The 25605-nt window shown below is 41.7% G+C and overlaps 2 long non-coding RNA genes across 2 annotated transcripts in view; one reads left to right on the top strand and one right to left on the bottom strand.

Moving 5' to 3' along the window:
• Positions 1–2067: 2067 nt before the first annotated feature.
• Positions 2068–25605, bottom strand: part of LOC139182205 (uncharacterized) — a 31063-nt gene continuing 7525 nt past the window's right edge. Inside the window, exons 2-4 of the long non-coding RNA XR_011565817.1 lie at positions 7888–9154; positions 5928–6048; positions 2068–2518 (exon numbers count right to left, since the gene is read on the bottom strand). This is a non-coding gene — a long non-coding RNA (uncharacterized lncRNA). The remainder of the gene's footprint in view (positions 2519–5927; positions 6049–7887; positions 9155–25605) is intronic.
• The window catches only part of LOC139182206 (uncharacterized), a 55610-nt gene continuing 38893 nt past the window's right edge, over positions 8889–25605 (top strand). The window contains exon 1 of the long non-coding RNA XR_011565818.1: positions 8889–9023. This is a non-coding gene — a long non-coding RNA (uncharacterized lncRNA). The remainder of the gene's footprint in view (positions 9024–25605) is intronic.

Here is a 25605-nt window from a genome sequence, read left to right as displayed (position 1 = left end):
GGCTTCCGAGTGTCATGTGCATTTTATTGCTCCTGTCTGAAAGCAGTGCCCTGCTTCTAGAATGAGGCCCACTGAGTCATACCAGAGCTCTCAGCTTTTCCTCTTATATGGTAATACCTATATCTGAGCATGGAATTGGTCCCAGGTGTGTCTATCCATGGTCTCTGCTGCTGCTGCTGCTGCGTCGCTTCAGTCGTGTCCTACTCTGTGCGACCCCATAGATGGCAGCCCACCAGGCTTCCCGTCCCTGGGATTCTCCAGGCAAGAACACTGGAGTGGGTTGCTGTTTCCTTCTCCAATGCATGAAATTGAAAAGTCAAAGTGAAGTTGCTCAGTCGTGTCCGACTCTAGCGACCCCATGGACTGCAGCCTACCAGGCTCCTCCGTTCATGGGATTTTCTAGGCAAAAGTACTGGAGTGGGGTGCCATTGCCTTCTCCAATCCATGGTCTCTAGGCCCATGAATAACCCCATTCTTTTGTTTATTTACTCATTCAGTTTTTCTACCTATCCTCAGCTTTGTAAAAAAAAAAAAAAATCACTCCACTCTTTATTAGCAACCTATGTCCCTTATTTTTTTTTTCACTTTGTTTTTACATTTTCTAAGGGGAAGTATTGTGTTAAAAGTGTTGTAGCTATGATTTATTGTCTTCTGTGTATCTGGATCTATGCTTGGGACTTTACATGAAAAATTATTTGTAAGAATTGTCATCACTGAACCTTTTCTATGTCAGGTCCTGTGCTAAGTGCTTTACAGACTTCATTTAATCTTTATAACAAGCTTATAAGTACTATTATTAAATCTATTTTATAAATAAGAAGATGGAGGATCTGAAGTTAACTAACTCGCTCAAAGTTATCCGGAGAAGGCAATGGCACCCCCACTCCAGTCCTCTGCTCACTTTCTTCCTACAGACAACTCAGAGGACATGTCACTCATGGACCTCAGCTTCTGGATTCCTTTATATAAAACCAAAAGAGATCATAGATAACTCACTGCAAAATTCTCTTGCAAAATTTAGAGTATCATGAAGACACATGTGAAGTTTTCTGGCTGCATCTACTATCTTTAACATTTTATTATCAAATTAATTTTCTGAATTTGACCTTGAGAGATAATGATGGGAAAATCCGGCTCTTCTGAACTGAAGGAGGTAGGAAAGATTTCATATACATCTTTTAGGTTATGAGTTTATGGGATTGTGGCAAAGTATCCTGTGTGTTCACAAATCCCACATCTTCATCTTTCAGCCACACACCTATGCATTCCAAGCCTGCTGTGCAGTTGTGGTGTGCATGCATTCTCAGTCACTCAGTTATGTCCAGTTCTTTGCAAGCCCATGAACTGCAGCTTGTCAGGCTCCTCGCTCATGGGATTTCCCAGCCAAGAATACTGGAGTGGGTTGCCATTTCCTTCTCCAGGGGATCTTCCTGACCCAGGAATGGAAGCCGAGTCTCTGCACTGGCAGGTGGACTCTGCAGAGTCACCTGGGAAGACAGTCAGGTGGCGTCATGTCACCGAGTTCTGGCCATCGATGTTGGCAGAAGTGACGTGTGCTGTTTCTAGGCTGACCCATAAAATCACCCTACACACCCTCAGTGGTTTCTCATTTTCTGGCTGAGTGGAAAGGATGCTGAGAGTTTAGAAGAGGGTGGAACCAGAGGATGGAAAAAGTCCGAGTCTCCCAAAGATTATGCAGAGCAAACCCTCCCTCACCAACCTGCACTGGACTGTGAAGTGAGTGAGAACCACAATTTTATTGTGCAAAGCCTCTGAGATTTGGGGAATGCCTGTTACAGGACTTGGTTTACTCCAACTAACACAGAGGTACAGTGAATAGAGCATAAGAATTAGAGAATTCTGGGTTCCGCACAAACTTTTCCACTTACCAGCTGTGTGACCTTGCGTAAATTACTTAACCTCTCAGAGTTTCAACTTCATTTGTAAAATGGGAATATAATAACACTTACCTCATAGGATTGTGGGAGAATGCTATGAAAACATATGTGTATAGTGTCTGTTACATAGCAGGTGTAGCAGGATTACAAATTTACTCACACAATCCAATTGTACAAAGAAAGTGTAATTTCTTTATTTCTCTATAACTGACTGAATTTTTTTCAAGAACCTTCAGCCCTGGGGTAAGCAGAGAAACAAATGTGAACTTTAAATGAGCCAATTAACAATATGTCAATCTCCTTTGGTTTAAAATGATCTCTTTCAGGTAAATGCTCAGGTTTTCAAATCTTCCTCCTCAAGCTGGGAGATGGGGGAGTCTCCTCTGTTGCCATAGCAATGGGGTGTGGGCCCGACGGTCTTCATGCAGGCCCTTGGCTGCTCTTTGAGTCTTCACCGGCCTCATTGGATCTTGTCTTTAGCCTGTATTGTTAGTGCTTGCTAGGCTGGCATCAGCTGTTAGAAACCTGAGATTCTTTTTTTTTTTTTTACTTTACAATATTGTATTGGTTTTGCCATACATCAACATGCATCCACCACGGGTGTACACGTGTTCCCCATCCTGAAAAAAAAAAAAAAAAGAAAATATGATTCACATACCATAAAATTCATCATTTTAAAGCATACAATTCACTGGTAGTTAGTATACTGAAAATGTATGACCATCATCATTTGTCTAATTCTAGAACTTTTTTATTACTGAAAAAATAAACTGTATATCATTTAAAAAAAAGAAACCTGAGATTCTTCTCCTTTAGCTTGGTATTGGCCCTAGGGCCTCTCTTTTGACCCAGCTGGTGCTGTAGCCCGCCAAGGTCTGGCTGTGATTCCCCCCTTGCTCACTGGCCTGGCTACCCTTGTCTGCAGGGCCATTTTGCTCTACCCTGAGGACTCCTCTGGTGAACTAACTGCCCCATAGGTCAGTCACTTTCAGTTCCTTCTCTAGAGCATCCAGGAACTTTTGAACACTTTCTATATAAGGAGGGAAACTCCAGGAAACATAACTCAGTCCCTCTCAAAGCTTAACCATGATTTTGCCCTGCTATGGCCATCATATGCTGGCATGGGGTGGGGGCCATACTCTGCAAGACAATCCCTCCCGGGAGATTCAGACAAGGGCCTCTTTGCTTTCTGTATTTGTGACTGACAGACTCTAGGGTGACCTCCTATGACTCCCTCTTCCTGGTTTTCATGCCCTTGTATAACCTCCTCTTCTTGCATGTGGGTGGGCAGCCCTGTGACTGTATTTCATTATATAAAACTTCATCTTGCTGGTAGATCTTTCTACAGGCTTTTCTTGCTGACTTGATGAAATGGCCATGGCCATGTTGATAATGGCAGGGAATTATAGATGAACTCTAGGAATTGTGGGTGAATTCTAGAATCTGATGGGCTGGAGGGACTATAAGGGTCAATAAGAAGCAAGAATCCTGAGTGAATTCCTCCTTAGAAAGTCTTCAGATGAGAACACAGCTTTGTGACATCTTGATTACAGCCCTGTGAGATGCTTAAGGAAAGACCCTGTGGGATAATAAATGCACGTGATTTAAGCTGCTAAGTTTGTAGTAACTTGTGCAGCAGTGACTAACTGTGAAGAACTTTGGCTCAGAGAAACTGTTCACAGCATGCGTGACTCATCATTTATCCTCTCCCTTTGTCCCCTTCTGCTTCCCACAACCCACAGGGGGATAGAAGGACAGATTTTAATTTTCCTTTTCACTCTGGTGGGAGGACCCCTCCTTCTCCCCCTCTCCCCAACACACAGCATTGCTTCCTCCTGCCTAAAGTGACATTCATTTTTCTCTACATCCTTTGTGATCAAGATACAGAGTGGCTGCTATGAAACATAGTTTAGAAGAAGAGGTAAAAGGTATACAGAGGATTGATATCTTAAAAATATTATCCTCGTGACATAGATCATTATATATAGTTTCCTCATCTTTAGACGCAGTTGATATGAACCTCGTTGTTTTCCAGGTCAGAAAGTTACTCAAACCATCTTTCACCCTAATTTTCTCTTGAGTTTTTCCCTATCTCAAACTTCTCTTGGCATGAAAGAGGCTGTCAAAGCTGGGTGACCACCCACTGATATAAATATGGCTTGCTATAAATGCTCAGAGAGTCTGGCTTCCCATGGGAATGCATCTGTTGGAAAGATCATCAGGATAAGCAACTATCTAGTTTGGGTTCATGGGCCACAGTCACGGGGTATTAGAGCTGAAGAACTATCAAGTCCAAACATTCTCATTTTATAGAAAAAGGAAACTGAGGCCCAGGAAAGTGAAATGACTTGCAAAACCCCATCATGTTGGTTATTCCAAAGCTGGAATCAGAATATGAGCATTCCTATAAGCAGTCTATGCACCAGTTAAGATATCATGTACAACTACAAATACATGTGCGGTGGGAAATTCTTTATGAAGCAACTTTTGTCAGAGTGGATTATTTTTTTAGGTCCACTTTCTCAAGACCTCTTCTTTTTGCAAGAATTAAGTTTTTATCCTTTTTTGTTAGTAAAAGAAATCTTCCCAGGAAAAGTCAAAGAATAGCTGCTTTCCTCTGAGCCGCTAAATGGTGATAACAGCTGTAGGAATTCGTCCCCTCACGCTCCAGGGAGTGAGCCATGGGGCATTTACAAATTTTGGGTTCCAGTGGGGTTGTCTAGACCTGGGCAGTCTGCTAACCTTGGCCGGAGATAGAATTTTTAAACTGTGCTTTTATGTAGAGTCTCTTCTTTCTCTCTCTTTTTTCCTCTTAAGAAGGGGAGCTAGACTTTATTTTTTCTTTTTAGCCTTGAGTTTCTGACAAAGCCCTGGAAATATGAATACAGCCTTTGTGAAAATGAGTGAGAATCTTCTTTTAAAACAATTCTTTTATCATTTTTATTCGTTTTGCAGAGATTCTTTTCACTCATAGAACTAGAAAACAGTTTGGGTCATAGAGAATAACCTTTTGAAAGCATGTTGTTATTTTATTCTTAATTCTCCTAAGAGACCACCCTGCAGACGAGTAGCTTGAGACATTGCAAAGGCTGCTTTGTTTTATCCTTTCCGGGTCCTAACAACAGTGGGTTTATGACATCAGCGTGGTGCCACTTTCTGGTTTTATGTGAGATGGTGTGGTGTGGGCATAAGACCTCTGGTTGTGGAGTCAGACAGACCAGGGTTCAGAGCTCTGGGAACTGAGGTGACTTATTTTGCTACTCCAGTGTAAAGTGAAGGAGGAATAATAATGCTTAGCTCATGTGTGTGTGCTCAGCTGCTTCAGTCGTGTCCCACTGTTTTGCGACCCCATGGACCGTAACCCACCAGGCTCCTCTGCCCATGGAATTTTCCAGACAAGAATACTGGAGTGCCATTTCCTCCTCCAGGGGATCTTCCCGACCCGGGGATGGAACCCGAGTCTCCTGTGTCTCCTGCATTGCAGACAGATTCAGTATTCTTGCCTGGAGAATTCCATGGGCAGAGGAGCCTGGCGGGCTACATTCCATGGGGTCTCAGAGTCAGACACCACGACTGGGTGACTAACACTTTCACTTTTCTTTATCACTGAGCTATAGCGGAATAGAAATGTTAGGAACATTAAGTGAAGATAAGAACTACAGCACACCTGACACAGGGCCCGGCACATGGTCAGCACTGTCATAGGTGCGGGACACCTTATCAGAATTCCAGTGCATATTTGATTGTTCATATTCCCAGCTGGACTAAAGAGTCCATCAAAGAAGGAACTGTGTCTGTCTTGTTCATCATTATAATCCCAACATCCATCTTAGTGCTTAATACATAGTAGGTACTCAGAATGTATTTACGTGAATAAATGAATGAGTGAGAACTGATAACTCTTGTTAGTGGTCTCTTGAGCTTGTGCCATACCCCAGCTGACCACATAGATCAGCTGAGTCCTCTCAGCCACACCCTGTCCCATACACACACGAAGATGTGGGCACCAGCTACTTCCAGGCTTCCTACCTGGGACAGATTTAGTTCACATTCAGAAATCTGAAGAGCCTTTCCTTCAGAATCTGGCGTTGACTGGAGCTTACAGAAAATTATAACAGCTTGAGGTTTAAGAACAAAATCCAAAGAAGAGCTAGAGAGAACAAATGTTAAAATAATTTTGTTAGAAAAACAAAATTTCCTATAACTTAGTTCTCAAAATTCAAAACCTAATGTGAACCCCTCATGAGTTCAATAATTTCCAAGGAAACTGAGGCTTTTAATGTTCCTGTTCCATTATAGATAATTTCCTTCTCATAGGAGGCCTCTAACAGCACTTGAGATAGAAATAAAAATAGTCCAAGGAGAGAGAGTGGGAGAAATAAAAAAGGAACATAAGATGGAGGCGAGATAGATCCCCAGGAGAAGGAGAGTTTTGTAAACAAGCTCTCTCTGAATGATGATTGGATTCATCCTTGTATCACTAAGGCCCGGCACAGAGAGTAGACATGTGAGCTGATCAGCACAGATTCTTGAGCCAAAGGGGGTCTGAGGGGTGAAGTGATGGAGGGTTAGACTTAAAGCTAGAGCAGGAGAGACCACAATGGGCCAGTGTCTACTGCCTGGGCCAAGGAACAGAAGGAGGAAGACAGATGCTTGGAAGAAAAAAAGACAAGACGTTGGAGTGAGGGGCTATTCTCCTTTTACTTCTTACTCTTTTGGTTTCTTTATTTAAGAAAAGCAACAGGGGAGAACTATCAAGAGCAGAAGATCCTAGAAGGAGTTGAAGGCGGAAGTGGGAGATAAAAATAAATTCCCTGTTCTACTTTCACTCTGATGATATTAACACTTGAGTCTAATTCTCCACTGCCTCCTCCTCTTCCTATTTATCTATGTTCCCCTTTGTCTCTCTCACTAGACTACAAGCAACTTGAAGGCAGAAAATGTTTTTCTTCCTCTTTGTGCTCACCTGGGGAGTGCCTGGCTCATTTGTTGCTTGATGAATTGAGTTGGCAAGAATAGTTGATGATAGCTGTGAGTGGGTGCATCCATATAAGGAAACTCCATTATTCAGTATAATGGGTCAGTCAACCCTTTCCCCTCCCCTGGTTGCATTTGGGATATAAGGAAAGGAAAACTGTAAACTAAAGGGGGAAATTTTTGCACTTCCACAGTGATGAAAGACACCAGTGGAGTAATTTAATCAAAACAAGATACTATAGCATGTCGCCTCTGCTCTTATAGTTGTTAAAGGGAAAACATACCTCTGAGTGAGACAAAGGGCACTTAGGAGTGTGCACTAGTTTTTGTCCATAATCTACTAGTTCTTATCTCAGACTGAGTTACCCTATGGATAGAAGGTAATCCAATGTCTTCTAGTTGTAAAGTCCTATCTATTATAGCCCATTTAATGTTAGAAACAGGTAATGTCACGCCCAGGGATATGGTTAAAATATTTTAAAAACAGAATCACTAGGAGATGAGTGGAAGGATATGGAGAGGGAAAGAAAAGCAGGACAAGAGGACAGAAACAGAGGCATGAAAAAGACCAGGCAGTGGAGAATAATTGAGCTGCATTGCTCCTAACTGTGATGTATATGACAGATTAAACCTACACTTCTGCATCTAAGGTGGGAAGATGTGGTTTCAGGTAAGTTGCAAGTTGGTCTTTTGAGTGATGGGGAAAGTGTAATCACATAATTCTATGCGAGATCAAGTTCTTAGCCTTTTTCAAAATATAGAGTCCCCTTTAATAATCTGGATCTTGAAAGTTCTCATTAAAAGAAAAAAGTTGTAAAAGAAAAAAAGTGTGTATGGTGATGGATGTTAACAGGACTTTTTGTGGTGACCATTTTCAATATATACAAATACCAATCATTTTATTATACACTTGGAACTAATATAATGCTATGTCCATTATAGCTCAATTAAAAAACATCTGATGAAATATAGATCTTTTTCCAGAAAAAAACACAGACATCCACAATTTTACCTGCAATTTTGGAGGTTCACAGACTCCTGCAGTCCATTCACTAACTCTGTGGCAAGGTGCCTTCTGGCCAATATAGTCTCAGTGTCCCTTACATCTTATTCAAGGTTCCAGCTTTCAGTTGCCATTTACCCCAGAGCAAATGAGACCCAAGTGGTCCCGGTCTCTGAGTAGGGGGTTATCTGGTGTCTCTGCTCTGTATTTTTGGTGCAGAACACCTGGCCTTCCAGAAATAGGAACTGCTATTAATAACAAAGGTTTGGCTGAGGCAACCTGAAATGGTTTTCTCTCAAAGCTCTATGGGCGACGAGTGGAAGAAGCACTCCAAACACTATTGGGTTACAGGAGTCTGTCAAGGGATATGTGGAGATTAGTGGTGAAGGGACAGGAAGGAGGACATGCACAGAGCACTGCTACTGTGTCCTGTCACACATCTGTTTTCGAGCTGTGATGTGCTTCAGACTGGAGCAGGTAAGTATAGCAAAGTCTCAGGAATGGCAAACAGAATTCATCTTCCTTTCCAGTTCCTATAGACTATGTGTGAGCTGGTTACATGGAGTCCCTCAATGAATCACTCCTCTGAATAGTCATACCATTGTGAAATCTTCCCTTGAATCAAGGCTGCTCCTCTGATATGCTTTAACCAGATACAGAGGAACCAGGAAGAGAAGAACTGAGGTTTTCCAGCTGATGGCCCAGCTGAACTGCCCCCAGAAAGCCAGCACCAGCTGTCAGCATGAGTCATCATAAACATTCTAGCTAGTTAAGCTTTCAGATAACGCAACCCAAGCATCGTTACATAGGGTAGAAGAAACATCTAGCTGGGCCTAGTCAGCCCCCAGAACAGTAAGAAACAAAAGAAATAGTTGTTATTTTAAGTCACTTAGCTTTTAGGTGATTTGTTATTCAGCTGGGCTTCCCGGGTGGCTGCCTGCCAATTCAGGAGATGTAAGAAATGCAGATTCGATGCCTGGGTTGGGAAGATCCCTTGGAAGAGGGCATGGCAACCCACTCCTGTATTCTTGCCTGGAGAATCCCACGGACAGAGGAGCCTGGTGGGCTATGGTTCATGGGTCACAAAGAGCTGGATACAACTGAAGCGACTTAACACACACGCACACATGCATTATACAGCTAAGGTAAGTCAGACAGGTTGCTATTCTCAGAATACTGTGTTAAGATGTATTTTTAGGTCATATCCAGACTTGGTTGGAGAGATTCCATGACTGATTGCCAATTTCTCATTGCAGCAGGAAGAGAGAGTGGAATCCTGTGTAAAAAAAGAGACTGGAATTATAAAATTGCAACTTATATTATCTCCGTAGAGCTCAGAAGGAACACTTGGCAACTTTTTGTGAGAAAGTTGTGACTTAGAATAAAAATAAATAAAAACTTGGCTTTTCATTAGCTCTGAGATTTTCTGTATTCTGAAATTTGGCTTTGCTAATTTCTGAAGAACTTTAAAGCAGGACAACAGACAGAAACTCAGTGAAAGGGTCATGCCTTGTAAGGCCTGAAGGATTATCACCAGGATTCACTCTTCTCTCTTTGCTACCTATTATCTCTCCCTCTAAGGTCAGGGATGTAAATAGGATGGAGGGTCCTTGGAACGGTTAGCATTCTTGCAGATTGTACTGGCCAAAGTCCAGTGTAATACGGAGGTGCTGAAAATGTACAAACCTCACTTGCTCACTCACTAATTCATTTTAATTTGTCTACAGTTTTTATGGTATGTATCTTTTTCTCTATGCCAAATATCTTTGCAGGGACTGCAAAGAAGTAAACAAGATATAAGTTTTAAGTCGTGGCCCCTATCTTCAAGGAGCTCATGTTAAAGCAATCTGGACATTACAACAGAATAAGAACAATATAACCACAATAGAGGCTCCTGTTAGAAGAGTAAGCACTGTGTACCACTGTATCTCATATAATCTTCTAAAATTTTTTAAATTAATTTTAATTTTTTATAACAGCTTTAAGATTAATTCACATATCACATATCAATTCCTTTAAAGTGCATAATTCAGTGCTTTTAATATACTTATATAATTATATACTCATCATCACTATCTAATTCCAGAATATTTTGATCACCCCAAATAGAAGCACCTACCTATCAGCAATGACTCCCTATTCCTCTTACCCCTCTCACCCTAGTAACCACTACTTTACTGAACTTTGTGGATTTGCCCATCTGGAACATGTCAAACAAATAATTCAGTATGTGGCTTTTTGTGTCTGTATTATTTCATTTAACATCTTTTCAAGATTCATCCATGTTGTAGCATCTTTCTTTCTATTGCCAAATGATACTCCATTGTATGGATATGCCATATTTGGCTTCTTCATCAGCTGATGGACATGTATGCTGCTCTCACTTGTTGACTATTATGAATAATGCTGCTATGACCATTGGCACAGGTTATTGTATGGAAATATATTTTTTATTCTAATGGATATTTATATAAAAGTTAAATTGTTGAGTCATGTGGTAACTATGCTTAATTTTTTAAAGAACTGCCCAACTATAACTGCCTGTCTTTTATTTTAGCCATCCTGGTGGATGTGAAGGTGCATCTCATTGTGGTTTTTACTTGTATTTCCTTCATAATTAATGATGTTAAGCATTGTATGCTTAATGGCCATCTATGTGTTTCTTTGGAGAAAGAAACATATTTAAATCCTCTATCTTTAAATTGGGTTATTTTTTATTGTCCTTTTACTGTTCAGTTTTATGAGTTCTTTATATATTCTTTACAAATTCCTTACAAGGTATATGATCTGCAAATATTTTCTACTATTCTGTGGTTGTGTTCTCCCTTTGACAGTGTCCTTTGAAGCTAGCTGAAAATTCTTTAATTTTGATGTCATCCAATTTATCTACTTCTTGTTTTATCTCATGCTTTTGATGTCATTGAGAAATCATTTCCTAATGCAAGTCCATGAAGATTTTGTCCTATGTTTTCTTCTAAGAGTTTTATAGTTTACCTCTTATATTGAGGTCTAAATTCCATTTTGAGTTAATTTTTATATACGATGTGAGGTAAGGGTTCAACTTCATTTTTTTCTGCATGTGGATATTCAGTTGTTTCAGGACCATTTGTTGAAAGGCTATTTTTTGCTGTTGAATAGTCTTGGCATCCTTGTAGAAAATCAATTGACCATAAAAAATGTAAGGATTTATTTCTGGACTCGCAATTCAATTCCATTGACCTATATGTCTTATGTCAGTCATTTAATCTTTATAACAGCTATATGAGGAAGGTACTACTAAAGGCTCAGACTCTGAGCACTTTGCTTTCTTCAATATCTTGTAATTAATATGCCGCAAATCAAAGACTGGCTTTCCCTGGTGGCTCAGTGGTAAAGAAACCACCTGCCAATGCAGGGTTCGATCCCTGGGTTGGGAAGATCCCCTGGAGGAGAAAATGGCAACCCACTAGAGTGTTCTTGCCTGGAAACTCCCACGGACAGAGAAGCCTGGCAGGCTATATATAGTATGTGTGTGCATACTAGTCGCTCAGTTGTGTCTGACTCTTTGAGACCTGTGGACTGCATCCTGCCAGGCTCCTCTATACATGGGATTCTCCAGTCAAGAATACTGGAGTGATTTGTCCTGCCCTCCTCCAGGGGACCTTCCCAAACTAGGGATCGAACCCATGTCTCCTGCATTGCAGGCAGTTTCTTTACTGAGACGATCCCTTGGAAAAGGGATAGGCTATAGCACATGGCGTTACAAAAGAGTTGGACACGACTTAGCAACTAAATAACAACAACAACAACAAAATAGACTGGAAAAGTAAGTTGAGGGTAGATCATGAAGGGTCTTGGCTGCATTGCCAAGGAGTTGGGGTTTTCTCTTGGAAGCAACTGGGAAATAATGGTAGGTTTTATGTAAGGGAGTTAGGTATTTATGTAACTGGCAGCTCAGAGCAGGATAGATTAGAGTAGGAGGAAATACAGGCAGAAAAACCAGATTTAGAGTTCTTGTGAGTGAGACGATGATAAGAGCAGGGATGGAGAGAAGAGGGAAGTTATCTAGGATGCTTGATTGACAGGATCAGTGATTGATTTGGAGTGGGGGAGAGGAGTGAGGGAAGAAGGGAAAGGAAAAGAAGAGATAGAAATGAGAGGAGAGAGAAGAGAAGAGAAAAAGAAAGAAAAGAAGCAAAGATTTTTGAAGGTCTAAGCCTTGTTAATCTATTTCCATTTTCAGGTGAGAAAATATATTCAGAGAAATTTAAAAAATTGTTCAGTCCCAGATCTGCTGGTCAGTGGCTGAGATGGGTTTCAAATTCAGTCCTTTTTGACTCCCGAATCCCGTCTTTCCTCCTTACCACACTGTCAAGGATAAAAGTTCAGATTTTTGGAAGAGGTGGGAGGATGAGTACTGAGACCATCTATAAACAAAACGAGAGAAAAGAGATGGCTTTAATAGCAAAGAGCAGAGATTCATTTGGGGACACATGATGTTTGAGGTTGCTGTGTGACACCAGGGTGGCACAGGCGAAGATGACCTACATGTGATTAGACATAAGAAACCAAAGCTCAGGAGAGGCACAGGGCTTAAGATCCCATCCTAGGACTCACTTCCTACTTCTGAAATTTTGGGTGATGCTATGGGAAGCAGCTGAGATTGTCCAAGGAACCAGTAGGAGTGTGAAGAGAAGAAAGACAAGGGAGGAAATGGTCTAGTGTATCAAAGATGAGAGATGACGGAGCCTGGGCATCTTCCTTGGTGGCATGAGTCCTTGGCACACCTGGCTTGTACCCACAGAAATGTGGCTTCCAGGCGTCAGAGAGGCTTGAAAGACAGCGGTGAGGGGCCCTTTCTTTCCTGCAATGAGCACTCAATAAATGAGCATTATTATTACTGTTGTTGTTATTACTTTGGTTATGATTATACACAGAGCAAAACTCAGCAACTATTTTTCAAGAGTGTATTTCATACAGTCCTCTTCAGAGGCAGGACTATGGGATAAAATAATTTCCTGTCCCTCCTGAGTCCAGAGCTCCATAATTCTCTCTACTATTGACTAGTGAATAAGAACTATCTTGAAATTTGATGCCTGGCACAGAAGCTATCATTATACTTCCAAATTTTATTGAGGAAATATTTGAATCCAAACAGAGACTTTCATTTTGTTGACTTTAAAGAAAGCTTCATTCATATTCACCCAACAAATATTCGTTTAGCACTTGCTCATATAAACAGTCCTATGATAAGTGCTATGGTAAAGCCCTGTAAATACAAAATCTCTGTCCTTGGGCAGTTTGTAATCTGGGTAAGGGAAAGGATGAACATACCTGCAAATGGAGTGGGTAACTAACCAAAGTCAGCAAAGCTATTTATGGTTAAATTGTAGACAATACAAATTACAGAAGGAGGGAGGGGAAAGAGAGAGAGAGAAAGAGAGAGACAGAGGCAGAGAGACAGACACTGCAGAAACAAGCATGAAGCTGGCCTTGAGATTGGTTAGTATTTGGCTAGTCAGAGTCGAGGCAAGTCCAGGAGGGAGAAAAGGGAGATCTCAGTAGAAAAGAGGAAGGAAAGACAGTTGAAGTGTGTGCCTATGAAAGCAAGAGCGAGGTGGCCCGAGGGAAGCAGGGCACTGTAGAGGTGCAGCCTTGGGTGCAAATGTGTCCTCAGCTGCCCACTTGGACTAGGTTCATCCTTTCATACGGGTGCCATCTTCTCCTCTGTAGAAAGTATTATTTATGGCACCTTGTTCTCATTCCAACCTTTAGAGATGCCTATTTTGGAAGAAACATGGTTACCAGTTTCTCCCAACTATTGAAGAAACCCATTCACTGCCACACACATGGGTCTTTGCAGTTTTGTATATTATCCAGAAATGTACTTTTTACCATTATTGGAATGTCTCCCTTTCACTCCCTTTCCTAAAGGCATGAAGCCTGCTCAGGGTGCTGCCTTGTTAGGAAGCAGAGGCAAGTGGTTCTGAGGACAATTGATGTTGAGAGGCTGACTTTTTCTCCCCACAGCTTCTGATTCCTCTCACTAGTGCTTTGTGGATGTTCTGTTTACTGGGGATGTAAAGTCCCATAGAGGGGCCTGGGGCCTAGTCTGTGCCTTGTGTAGCTCCTGGATGGCCAAAGATGGGGCTGAGGGAAAGGTTTCTTAAATACCAAGCAACACTTGGAGGATTTATACACAAATGAGTCAGAAATATGGAGATTAAATTTTCGCTGAGATGCACATGAATTAAGGAGAAAACTGTTTGAGGCAATTGAAAAAGAAATGCCACAAAACTTAAAGCATATGGAAAATAATACAAGATGTTGGAGAAATCTCAAAACGGATGGGGTTTGGCCTAACTAGTCCTTGGAGCCCCTCCTCTTTTCACAAAAACCTCATCATTTCAAGAAATTAACATGACCTTAGAGACCAGCTGAAAAGGGTCCATCTCTCCAGGTTTGACTGGCTCATCCCCAGTCTAATTGTTCAGATTTTAATTTTTCTTTTTTTTTTTTTTTACCTTGTTCTGCGGTTCATGTCTAAATACTCGAAGATGTTTATATTGCATACATTCAGCTTTAATTGGCCCTTAAAAGAAGGTGTTGATTAGAATCTGCTCAACATCAACAGCTAGCTCACACAACATTCTGTAATTACTGTTTATTAATTTAGTTCAAGTGGCATAGTTGAAAGCCCTGTTCAGATGGGAGAAGTAAATTGTCACTGGTATTGAATATGTAAATGATGTGCATTGTAAATTTCCATAAAGAAATGTTTAAAGTTAAATGCTGTGCATATAAACCCTTCTGGTTTTATCTAACCTGGCCCTTGGAGTTGAATCAGGTTTTTACACAGGAAGCAGAAGGCTCTAGAACCTGGTGGAGGTCCCCTGGGTGGGCCATTGCCTCAGGGTGGTACATCTCACCTTGAGTTTGTAAAATGAGATTTTGTAATCAAGTTTTGTTGTGTGTGTTCCCTTTTTCATGAAACAAGGCAACGCTAATGCACTCTCTTTATCCTTCTTCATAAAGCCCTTCCATGGAGTCCCCAGCAGATTTTCTAAGGCTGTTTAGCAATCCAGCAAATTCCCCTGCTTCCCCAAGGAAGCTTCTAGATGCTGTCAGGTGGCATGCTGAAAACAACAGCAACTGAAAACAGCTTTTCTTTAGCAAATAGCTGAAATAAATTCCTATGGATGTGTGTGTGTGTGTGTGTGTGTGTGTGTGTGTGTGTGTGTGTCTGTGTGTGTGTATTTGTGTTTTCTTCCCCCAGAATACCAAAAAAGATGGTAGAAACTGGGGCAAATTCTAAAGTCAGGATTGTTTCCTCGGGCCCAAACTTATCTCTGGGAGCTGTATTAAAGGCTCTGTGCAATTCTTCCCAGAACAGAGAGCATTTAATCTGGTTGGAATAAGTTTACAATATCAAAGATAGTCTTAGAGTCTTTCTGTAATAAGGTTGAATTAAGTGAAAATTTCCTTCAAACATAAAGATGCAACCAAAACACTTTGCTTTCTTTCTGTACTAATGGTGCTTTGGGCAAATTACTTAATCTGTCTGTTCCTTGGATTCCTTAGCTGTAAAATGGAGAAGATAATAGTACCTACTTCACAGAGTGCATGCAAAGATTAAATGAGATAATGCCCCTTAAGTGCTTAAAACAGGGCCTGTCCATAATGTAGGGACAATAAATGTTAACTATTATTTGTCCCTGTAAAAGTATTTACATGGTTACAACTGGACCCCCAAATGCTTTTATACATTTGTTAAGAGATTCCTTTTCTAGAAATTTCTGATTGTTTTGGGAGAGTCTGAAATTTACAACTAATCAGAAAAGATGGTTTTAAAAAATTAGAGAAGAAAATCAAGGGGTTTTATAATCATGAAAATTCAATTATAATTGTTTTTTTCTCCTAAAGGTTGAAAAGAGTAGTTGAGGCAAAAATTACATCTGGCTCCTCTGTCACCAAAGCCCACACATGCCCATTTGGGGGGCTTTCTGGCTTTGTACAAGGTTTTCAGCCCAGATGTTGGATGTTTTCAATTTTGTAGAATCTGACTATAAATGAACTAAAAAAAAAAAAATGGCCCAACTGTTACTGGGACTAATTATGATTAGTTCCAAAGAGACTGTGCACGCTTTCACTTTTCCTTTATGAAATGTTCCTGAACAAAGCTTTCTGATGGAATAACCCCTTCAGAGGATAGCTGACATTTTCAGTAATAATAATCCTACCTCAGGTCCATAGAGAGGAAGTAATGGGAAGGCAAAGTGCTTTGGAGATGCCAGCTTGTGTATTTCCATGACCTTTCTCTGTTATGGGTGGTAGGAATGACTCTCCCTATTTTACAGATGCTGAAACTGAGGCACTGAGACCTGAAAGCAGGAGCATAAACATTCTAGAGCAAGTCACTGATAGAACCGGGAAGCCTACAGTCTTAAAATCTGACTGGACTGAATCCAATGAGTTAGGAGCCATCTGCTTCCCTGATGACTCAGTGGTAAAGAATCTGCCTGCAATACAAAAGACTCAGGAGACATGGGTTTGATCCCTGGGTCAGCAAGATCCCCTGGATGAGGGCACAGCCACCCATTCCAGTATTCTTGCCTGAAGAATCCCATGGATAGAGGAACCCAGTGGACTACAGTCCATGGGGTTGCAAAGAGTCAACTTATCACGCACACACGTACTGAGGACACAGATGTTAATGAGAGCTCTTGTCAACCAGGTGAGCCTACCTTGATGGCTTGGATGTGTTTCAGCTAAGGTGTCTGTTTATGGCTATAAAGTAAATTTCATTTTCCTATCAATGTTTGTTGAAAAATTGGACCAATGGGCCCCCAAATTGCTCCCTTAAGTAGAGCTGAACATTTTTGACATGGGAGAGCTGAAAGTGGTTGCCCAGGCTCTGGCTGTTTTTAATCATTACTATTTCCACCCTGTTCCCATCTTATTAGTGTTTTGAGAAGTTGAGAAGAAAAATAGTACAGAGCTGAGAGGAAATCTGTAGTCCTTCCCACCTCTGGTGCTCACTCTGAGCAATCTTTCTTCAGGTCACTGGGAGCTCTGCCCAGCCAGGGGCCCCTAGTGTGGATTCTTAATACCCTTGGAATCTGGCTTTGCATCTCCCTGGGGTGACCCCAAGCTGTATTCTCACAGACTGTAAATAAGTGACATATCTTCCATTTGGTTGAGTTTCTGAAAATATTTTGTTTATTAATCGAATTGCCTGTTAATGCCTTCATTGCCTGTCAGGCACAGACAGAGGAGGTGACAAAGGGTGAGCAGAGAGAAGACTGGTGGACTCTCCCCTCAGGAAGATGGGGGCTCGTGGTGGGTGGGGGATGGTAGACAGAAGCAAACCAACTGTCACACAGGGGGTATACTGTCATGAGGCAATGACAGATAGAATGGACATCTAATGTTGTCCTGTGGGGGATCTTAGGAGGAGTTTTGAAGAATGGATGTAAATTAGCCAGGAGAAAAGGCAGTGAGATGCTATTTCACACAGAAGGGAGCTAGGGTGTGCAAAGGTGTGGGGATTGAGAGAGCTTGGCCTGCAGGGCACAGTGTGGAGCGAGCAGTAAAGTGTGGCTCTCATATAGGCTGCTCACCCTCACCCAAGTTGTCTACTGGCTATGCAGGTGGAGAAGGGTGGAAGCCAGACTCAGAAAGCTGCTTTATGCCAATTGGTTATACAATTGGTTTCCTACTTTACTGATGGAGTAAATCTGTGTATATTTATGTGTTTATGGGTCAGAAGAACAGAACCAATAGTGTGTGCGTGTGTGTGTGGTGTGTGTGTGTGTGTGTGTATTTTAAGGAACTGGCTTATATGATTTGTTATTATGGAGGCTGGAAAGTTCAAAATCTGCAGGGTCAGCCAGCAGGCTGGAAACCAGGGAAGAGTCAATTCAGCAACTTAAGGGCCATCTGTTCATAGAATTCCCTCTTGGTCAGAAGTCAGTCTTTTGTTTTCTTCAGGCCTTCAACTGATTGGATAAGGCCTGCGCACATTATAGAGGGCAAGCTACTTTGCTCAAAGTCCACTGATTTTAATATTAATGTCATTCCAAAACATTCTTATGAAAACATGCAGAATAATGTTTGACCATATTTCTGACCACCATGGATCAACCAATTTGACACACATCACAAAGGGAGTGTGTGTATTCACATGGGTATAATATTCCTATACCCTTATCTATTTTTCATAGACCTCCATTCATGTATGCTTTCTCTGTATGTGCTTAGTCACTCAGTTGTGTCCGACTCTTTGCAATCCCATGGACTGTAGCCCAACAGGCTCCTCTGTCCATGGGATTTCCCAGGCAAGAATACTGGAGTGGGTTGCCATTTCCTTCTCCAGGGGATCTTCCCGACCCAGGGATCAAACTCAGGTCTCCTGCCTTTCAGGCAGACTCTTTACCATCTGAGCCACCAGAGAAGCCCTATGCATTCTTTGAAAATTACTGAGTGCTCACAATGTGCCAGGCCCTGGAAATCCCAATGTGAGCAAGATAGACCAGTTGCTGACCTCATGGAGATTTTTAGTGAAGCAGGGATTAGCAAATTATGACCCACGGCCAAATCTGGCCCACAGCCTGTTTGTAAGTGAAGATTTACTGGAACACAACCATGTTCACTTATTTATGCTTGTTTATGGCTACATTATGCTACAGTGGCAGAGTTAAGAAGTTAAGACAGTTAAGACAGAGACCATATGGGCTACAGGTTCTAACATATTTACTGCCTAGCTTTCTATAGAAAGTTGGACAGTCCCTGTACTGTAGGGTATAGATTACAAGGAAATAGACATCAAATGTGATGTCAGGTAGTCAATGAATGATTTGAAGCAGAATCAAGCAGGACAAAGGGGTGGAGTGATATATGTGCTATTTTTGACCTGATGATGAGGGATGGTCTCTCTGTAGGGATGACATCTGAGCAGGGATCTTAGGGAAGGAAGGGACAGCCAAGGGGATACTCTGGGGAAGAGTGTCCCAGGCAGAAGGCACAGCGAGTGCCTGGCATTCTTGAGGATCTAGAGACTGAGGAATACCAGGGCTGATCACCTGCAAATTTTTCTCTCCTCTGGCACATCCAGGATGGTTTGTGTCTCACTGAAACTGGTTAAGAGATTAGCTTCTTGAAAAGCATTATGGTTCTGAAACACTGGACTCCAAGTCATCATAGCTTCCTTATGAGTCTCCCAAAGCCAGATGGGATCAAATGATTCCATCTTACTCTCTTTTCCTTGAATTTCTACCATTGCAGAGTCCACATGCAAATGCCTCAGCCAGGCAATCCAAACCCTCAGAAAGTGAAGTCGCTGTGAAGTCGCTCAGTCGTGTCTGATTCTTTGCGACCCCATGGACTGTAGCCTATCAGGCTCCTCCGTCCATGGGATTTTCCAGGCAAGAGTGCTGGAGTGGATTGCCATTTCCTTCTCCAGGGGATCTTCCAGACCCAGGAATCAAACCCGGGTCTCCCACATTGCAGGAAGACACTTAACCGTCTGAGCCACCAGGGAAGCCCCCAAACCCTCAGAGGTCAATCCTTACTCCAGTCTACCTTTCTGACATGCTTTCATAGTGTCTCCCCACTGCAGGTCCCCTCTCACACTATCCTCACGTGGCCGTCACACCAGGGTCCTACATTGCCCCTTCCCTCACCTCACTTACCATCCTCTGGCTCACGCTGTCCTCTGGCAATGCCTCACCTCCACTTTTCTTGCTCTCTCTCTCTCCACTTCTCTCCCCCTCTTCCTCCTTCTTTCCCCATACATCTAAGTATCTCCCTCCCACTCACTGTTTGCTGTTTGAATCTCATGACCGAGCTGAGGGTGCTCGTCTCATCTTGGTTTATGCATCTGTCTCTATTCCAACAGCCTTGGAGGCCCAGAAAGCAGAAGTGCAGTGGGAATAACATAGTTTTTCTTTGCATAAGTGACTTACCAGTAACTTGTTTGTACTTGGTACTCTGCAAGCACCTGGATAATATGGTTGTGAATCAGATATAAACTTGGCTTATAGGGTAATGGGGGAGAAAAATACAGATACAAATGTGTATGGTACAAGATAGATGTTTGAAGAAAGTGCTCCAGAAGCAGAGAGAGTGTGACTGGCTCTGCCTGGAGGAATCAGGGAAGCTTCCTTGAGGAGGTGACATTTTAGGAAGGTCTAGGCAGAAGAAGGGGCTTCCCAGGTGGTACTAGTGGTAAAGAAACTGCCTGCCAATGGAAGAGATGTAAGAGACGTTGGTTCAATCCCTGGGTTGGGAAGATCCCCTGGAGGAGGGCATGACAACCCACTCCAGTATTCTTGCCTGGAGAATCCCATGGACAGAGGAGGCTGGGGGGCTATGATCCATAGGGTTGCAAAGAGTTGGACATGACTGAAGTGACTCAGCAGCAGCAGCAACAAGCAGAAGAAAGGAAGGGGAATGCTGTTCAGGAGGAACTTGTGCTGAAACTGAAAAGGAGCTGTGCTTAGTGAAGGCTTGAGGAGAAGTTCTAAGTGGTGAAGCCAGGAGAGAGTGAGAGTCAATGGGAGTGGTAGGAAGGATGTAGGGCTCATAAAGTCCTAATGGAGGTGGGCAAGCATGAAAATAAACATTATTTTTATCTTTGTATCTCCCTCACTAAGTCTGGTGCCTTTGATAGAGCTGTGAACACTTGGTGCTAAGTCGCTTCAGTCGTGTCTGACTCTGCGAGACGCCATAGACGGCAGCCCACCAGGCTCTGCCATCCCTGGGATTCTCCAGGCAAGAACACTGGAGTGGGTTTCCATTTCCTTCACCAATGCAGGAAACTGAAAAGTGAAAGCGAAGTCGCTCAGTCGTGTCCGACTCTTCGCGACCCTATAGACTGCAGCCTACCAGGCTCCTCCGTCCATGGGAGTTTCCAGGCAAGAGTACTGGAGGGGGTGCCATCGCCTTCTCTGTTTCCTTAATTTGAACTAAGCAAGTTAAATTTCACTATATATCCTGAGACTCATTTGAATGTGGTATGCCAATAATTTTTGTAGTGCAATACACATCACATGTCCTGATTGTGTCAAATATACATTACACTGCATCATACATCACCCCATTTTCTTTTTTATTTAAATTGAGTAATTTATTTTAATTGGAGTATAATTGCTTTACAATATTGTGGTGGTTTTTGCCATACATTGACATCAATCAGCCACATCACCCCATTTTCTTAAGCTTATGACCTCAGCAGGTATCTCTCAACCTCTTGATCCTGGCTGTGGCTTCCTCAATGGGACCAATGTATTCAATACACAACAAAAACTTATTCTCTGTTAAAGTTATGTTCTGTGCTTAAGTAATGAGAAATGTTAAAGACAGTTAAAGACCCACCCAACATTTTACTTTTATAGAACTCTTGCTGGATAGAAATAAAGACAGGACAAGTGCGTGCGACAAGATTTCCTTGAGGAGGGACTAAAGAAACAATAAACGATGATCAGTTAGTGTCAATATTTAATTCCTAAATGAGATGAACATGGTCTAATAGCAACTTGATATCCTGCCCAAATAGCCCCAGCCAGACTTTTTTTTTTTTTTAATGAAGCTGTCCATGAGTTCTTGGCAGGAAGCTCCTGCCATCTTAAAGATAAGTTTGCTCTCTATTAGGTCAATGAGGAGTGAACTAAGTGTTTTATTCTACTTGGGTCTTCACATGATAAAAGCTTAACAACTTTGAAGGAGCTATTACAAGCGAATGTCTAAAAGAAATACCCATTTGGAAAGTCTATAATTATACACTTCTATAATAGTGTGTAAAGGGATCATGGTTCCCATCAAGGGTTATTGTGTAAATAGTGAGTTCTTAAGTCAGTAACTACTTATTTACATGATGATCGGTAATGGCAATAAAAGAACCATCACAAGCTGCTGAGCAGAACTTATTCAGATCTGAGTTGGAACTCATAAAGTGCTGAGGTCTGTTTTCTACTCAGACATGAAAAGCATCGCAGCAACTTGGAGGGAAGGGAAGGTGATATCTTTCTATCAAGCCAGGGGACACTAATGAGTTCCAAAGGCCCCTGCAAGTGATTTAGGTTCAAAGTGCTTGGACTGGCACTGCCTGGAGGACATCTGCTTCCACTACCTAGTCTCCACCCTCCTTTCTTCTGATAAAAGGCTCATCCCCTCGGAATCTTCCCCTCCCACATTTCGTGTGACTCTGGTAGAGCTGTCAATCAAGTGGCCAGGATTTCCCCACCACCAAGCGATTAAAGCAGCACTCTAAAGAGTCCTTTGGGGATTTGACATGATTTCTGAGAAATAGACATGTTTTTTCAGGATGTCTTGGTAAAGACAAGTATAAACTTAGAGCAACTGGTGTCTTTCTTACAGATATTAAAATCTGGTTGAAAGGAAAGTAAAGCCAACACAGAATAAGGTTGAAGTAAGAGATGGTGAAAAAGACATAGATTTCTGACCATCTTGTTTCAACACCTGGTCTCCGGTGAGCTGGGTCTGAAGCTAGACCATACCTTGAACTTACCAGTTACATGAGGGGTGGATTTCTTGTTTCATGCTTATGTGGTTTGAGTTGGGTTTCATATCGCCATCACTGTTGAGCTACCTGGTATGAAGTACCCTATTTGTGATTTAAAATTCCTTATGTGTGTATCAGAAGATGTACATTTGCATACTGGAACACATGAGCCTAACTTCTGCTATCAACAGTCCCAGTACCAATTATGGAAGAAGTTGAAACTGAAGATTTGACTTTATTTGGGCAATGACTCCTCCATTAGCAGAAATGAGCAAGAGTTGGAGTCTGCCCTTGGTTGACAATCCTAGGACATGATACCCCTTCCCGTATTTTTCCTTTCATTCTTTCTGTCAATCTTTGTCAAGTGGTTGAAGTTTCTCCCTTTTTAACTTTAAACCAGATGATTAGCTCAAGGAGATGGTCTGTTACAAAACATTTTGCTTAAATATTTAGTATTTTCACACTTGTAAGAAAAATACAGCAGTTCTGGGGAGCTGTACTCCCACAGCCCTGGTTATGGCTGAGAGAGACCACTCACCGCATAGTCTGTCCTCTCCGTGAAGCCTCCAAGAGGATGACAAAATGTAGTTTTAATTGTCTAAATATTTATAGTTGAAAAGGAGGCTTTATAACAGAGTGAATGAAAATGCGAGACTTTGGCAAAGCCCCTGAAAGGTGTTCAGCAGGGTAAGTTAGGGATCACAAAGTCACTAGGAGTTGAGAGTGCCCCAGTGAGGCCACAACCTGATGATTCAGTAGCCAGATGCAGAGAGTTAAGAATTCAAGAACCAGGGTGGAGCTTTTTGGAAATGTGGTTGCACTGGGTGCCCAGGGGAACCTTGGGGTCAGGGTTCAAGAATCAGGAATTGAATGACACTTGTCCCAAGTATTGGTTCTAGGCTTCTCTTGGATTGTCATACTTTCATTTTGCATGATCTCTGTTTTGGAGTTTCTCAGCAACCACCAGCAACGGCTAGCAATGGGCACATATCTCTTAATCTTGCTCCAGATTTGGAAAACCTTAATTGGTGGAGTGAGAAAGGCAGCTGAGAGTAGGGGAGAGTGCCTGTTTCTATAATGAGAATCGATATCTTTAGTTGTAGGACTTCTTGAATGTGTCTGTGGTCTAAAGGAATGAGATAGTTATCATCGGATAATAAAGGAGTTGTGACAGAAATATACAATAGAAAAAATAAAGTTGAATAATGGATGATAAATCTAGAGGAAAGAATAGATGACACAGGTTAAAAAAAGAAAAAGAAAAGATGCCCAGAGGAGGGGCAGAGCGGGAGGGGAACCAGCAAAGGGTACACAAGGGCAAGTTGAAGAAGCTTGAAGACGTTGTTCATGTCTAAATGACTCATCTACAAAGACAGAAATATTGATCAATGGAATAAAATAGAAAGCCCAGAGATAAATCCACGCACATATGGACACCTTATCTTTGACAAAGGAGGCAAGAATATACAATGGATTAAAGACAATCTCTTTAACAAGTGGTGCTGGGAAATCTGGTCAACCACTTGTAAAAGAATGAAACTAGACCACTTTCTAACACCATACACAAAAATAAACTCAAAATGGATTAAAGATCTAAACGTAAGACCAGAAACTATAAAACTCCTAGAGGAGAACATAGGCAAAACACTCTCCGACATACATCACAGCAGGATCCTCTATGACCCACCTCCCAGAATATTGGAAATAAAAGCAAAAATAAACAAATGGGACCTAATTAACCGTAAGAGCTTCTGCACATCAAAGGAAACTATTAGCAAGGTGAAAAGACAGCCTTCAGAATGGGAGAAAATAATAGCAAATGAAGCAACTGACAAACAACTAATCTCAAAAATATACAAGCAACTCCTACAGCTCAACTCCAGAAAAATAAATGACCCAATCAAAAAAATGGGCCAAAGAACTAAATAGACATTTCTCCAAAGAAGACATACAGATGGCTAACAAACACATGAAAAGATGCTCAACATCACTCATTATCAGAGAAATGCAAATCAAGACCACTATGAGGTACCATTTCACACCAGTCAGAATGGCTGCAATCCAAAAGTCTACAAATAATAAATGCTGGAGAGGGTGTGGAGAAAAGGGAACCCTCTTACACTGTTGGTGGGAATGCAAACTAGTACAGCCACTATGGAGAACAGTGTGGAGATTCCTTTAAAAACTGGAAATAGAACTGCCTTATGATCCAGCAATCCCACTGCTGGGCATACACACTGAGGAAACCAGAAGGGAAAGAGACACATGTACCCCAATGTTCATCGCAGCACTGTTTATAATAGCCAGGACATGGAAGCAACCTAGATGTCCATCAGCAGATGAATGGATAAGAAAGCAGTGGTACATATACACAATGGAGTATTACTCAGCCATTAAAAAGAATACATTTGAATCAGTTCTAATGAGGTGGATGAAACTGGAGCCTATTATACAGAGTGAAGTAAGCCAGAAGGAAAAACATAAATACAGTATACTAACGCATATATATGGAATTTAGAAAGATGGTAACAATAACCCCGTGTACGAGACAGCAAAAGAGACACTGATGTATAGAACAGTCTTATGGACTCTGTGGGAGAGGGAGAGGGTGGGAAGATTTGGGAGAATGGCATTGAAACATGTGAAATGTCATGTAAGAAACAAGTTGCCAGTCCAGGTTCGATGCACGATACTGGATGCTTGGGGCTAGTGCACTGGGACGACCCAGAGGGATGGTATGGGGAGGGAGGAGGGAGGAGGGTTCAGGATGGGGAACACAGGTATACCTGTGGCGGATTCATTTTGATATTTGGCAAAACTAATACAATTATGTAAAGTTTAAAAATAAAATAAAATTAGAAAAAAAAAATAAATGACTTATCTGATTCCCCTGGTATGTACATGTCAATCACTTCAAGCATTTTTGAGGACTATTCCATAATCCTTTCATGGGTATGCATCCATATGCCTTTTTTTTCAAAAGAGGACTGTACAATTTTGTGCTTCACGTCTACTTTAAAATGTTCTCTGAATAGGGGACTTGAGCTGAGATTTAGGTGATTTTACAAGCAAATCTCAAACAAATTTTTTTCACTTGTATTTGGGAATCTTAAATCATTTGGGCAGGAAATCAGATACGTAGTACGTTGGAGAATAGAGGATAAAGGAACAGAGCTGTTCAACAGAGTTGATTCTGTTCTTATTGATTTACAAGTTTAATTTCCATC

The sequence above is a fragment of the Bos indicus genome, chromosome 3 (assembly GCF_029378745.1).
Source record: "Bos indicus isolate NIAB-ARS_2022 breed Sahiwal x Tharparkar chromosome 3, NIAB-ARS_B.indTharparkar_mat_pri_1.0, whole genome shotgun sequence".
In the NCBI taxonomy this organism is placed as follows: domain Eukaryota; kingdom Metazoa; phylum Chordata; class Mammalia; order Artiodactyla; family Bovidae; genus Bos; species Bos indicus.
This window is presented reverse-complemented; position numbering and strand designations above follow the sequence as displayed.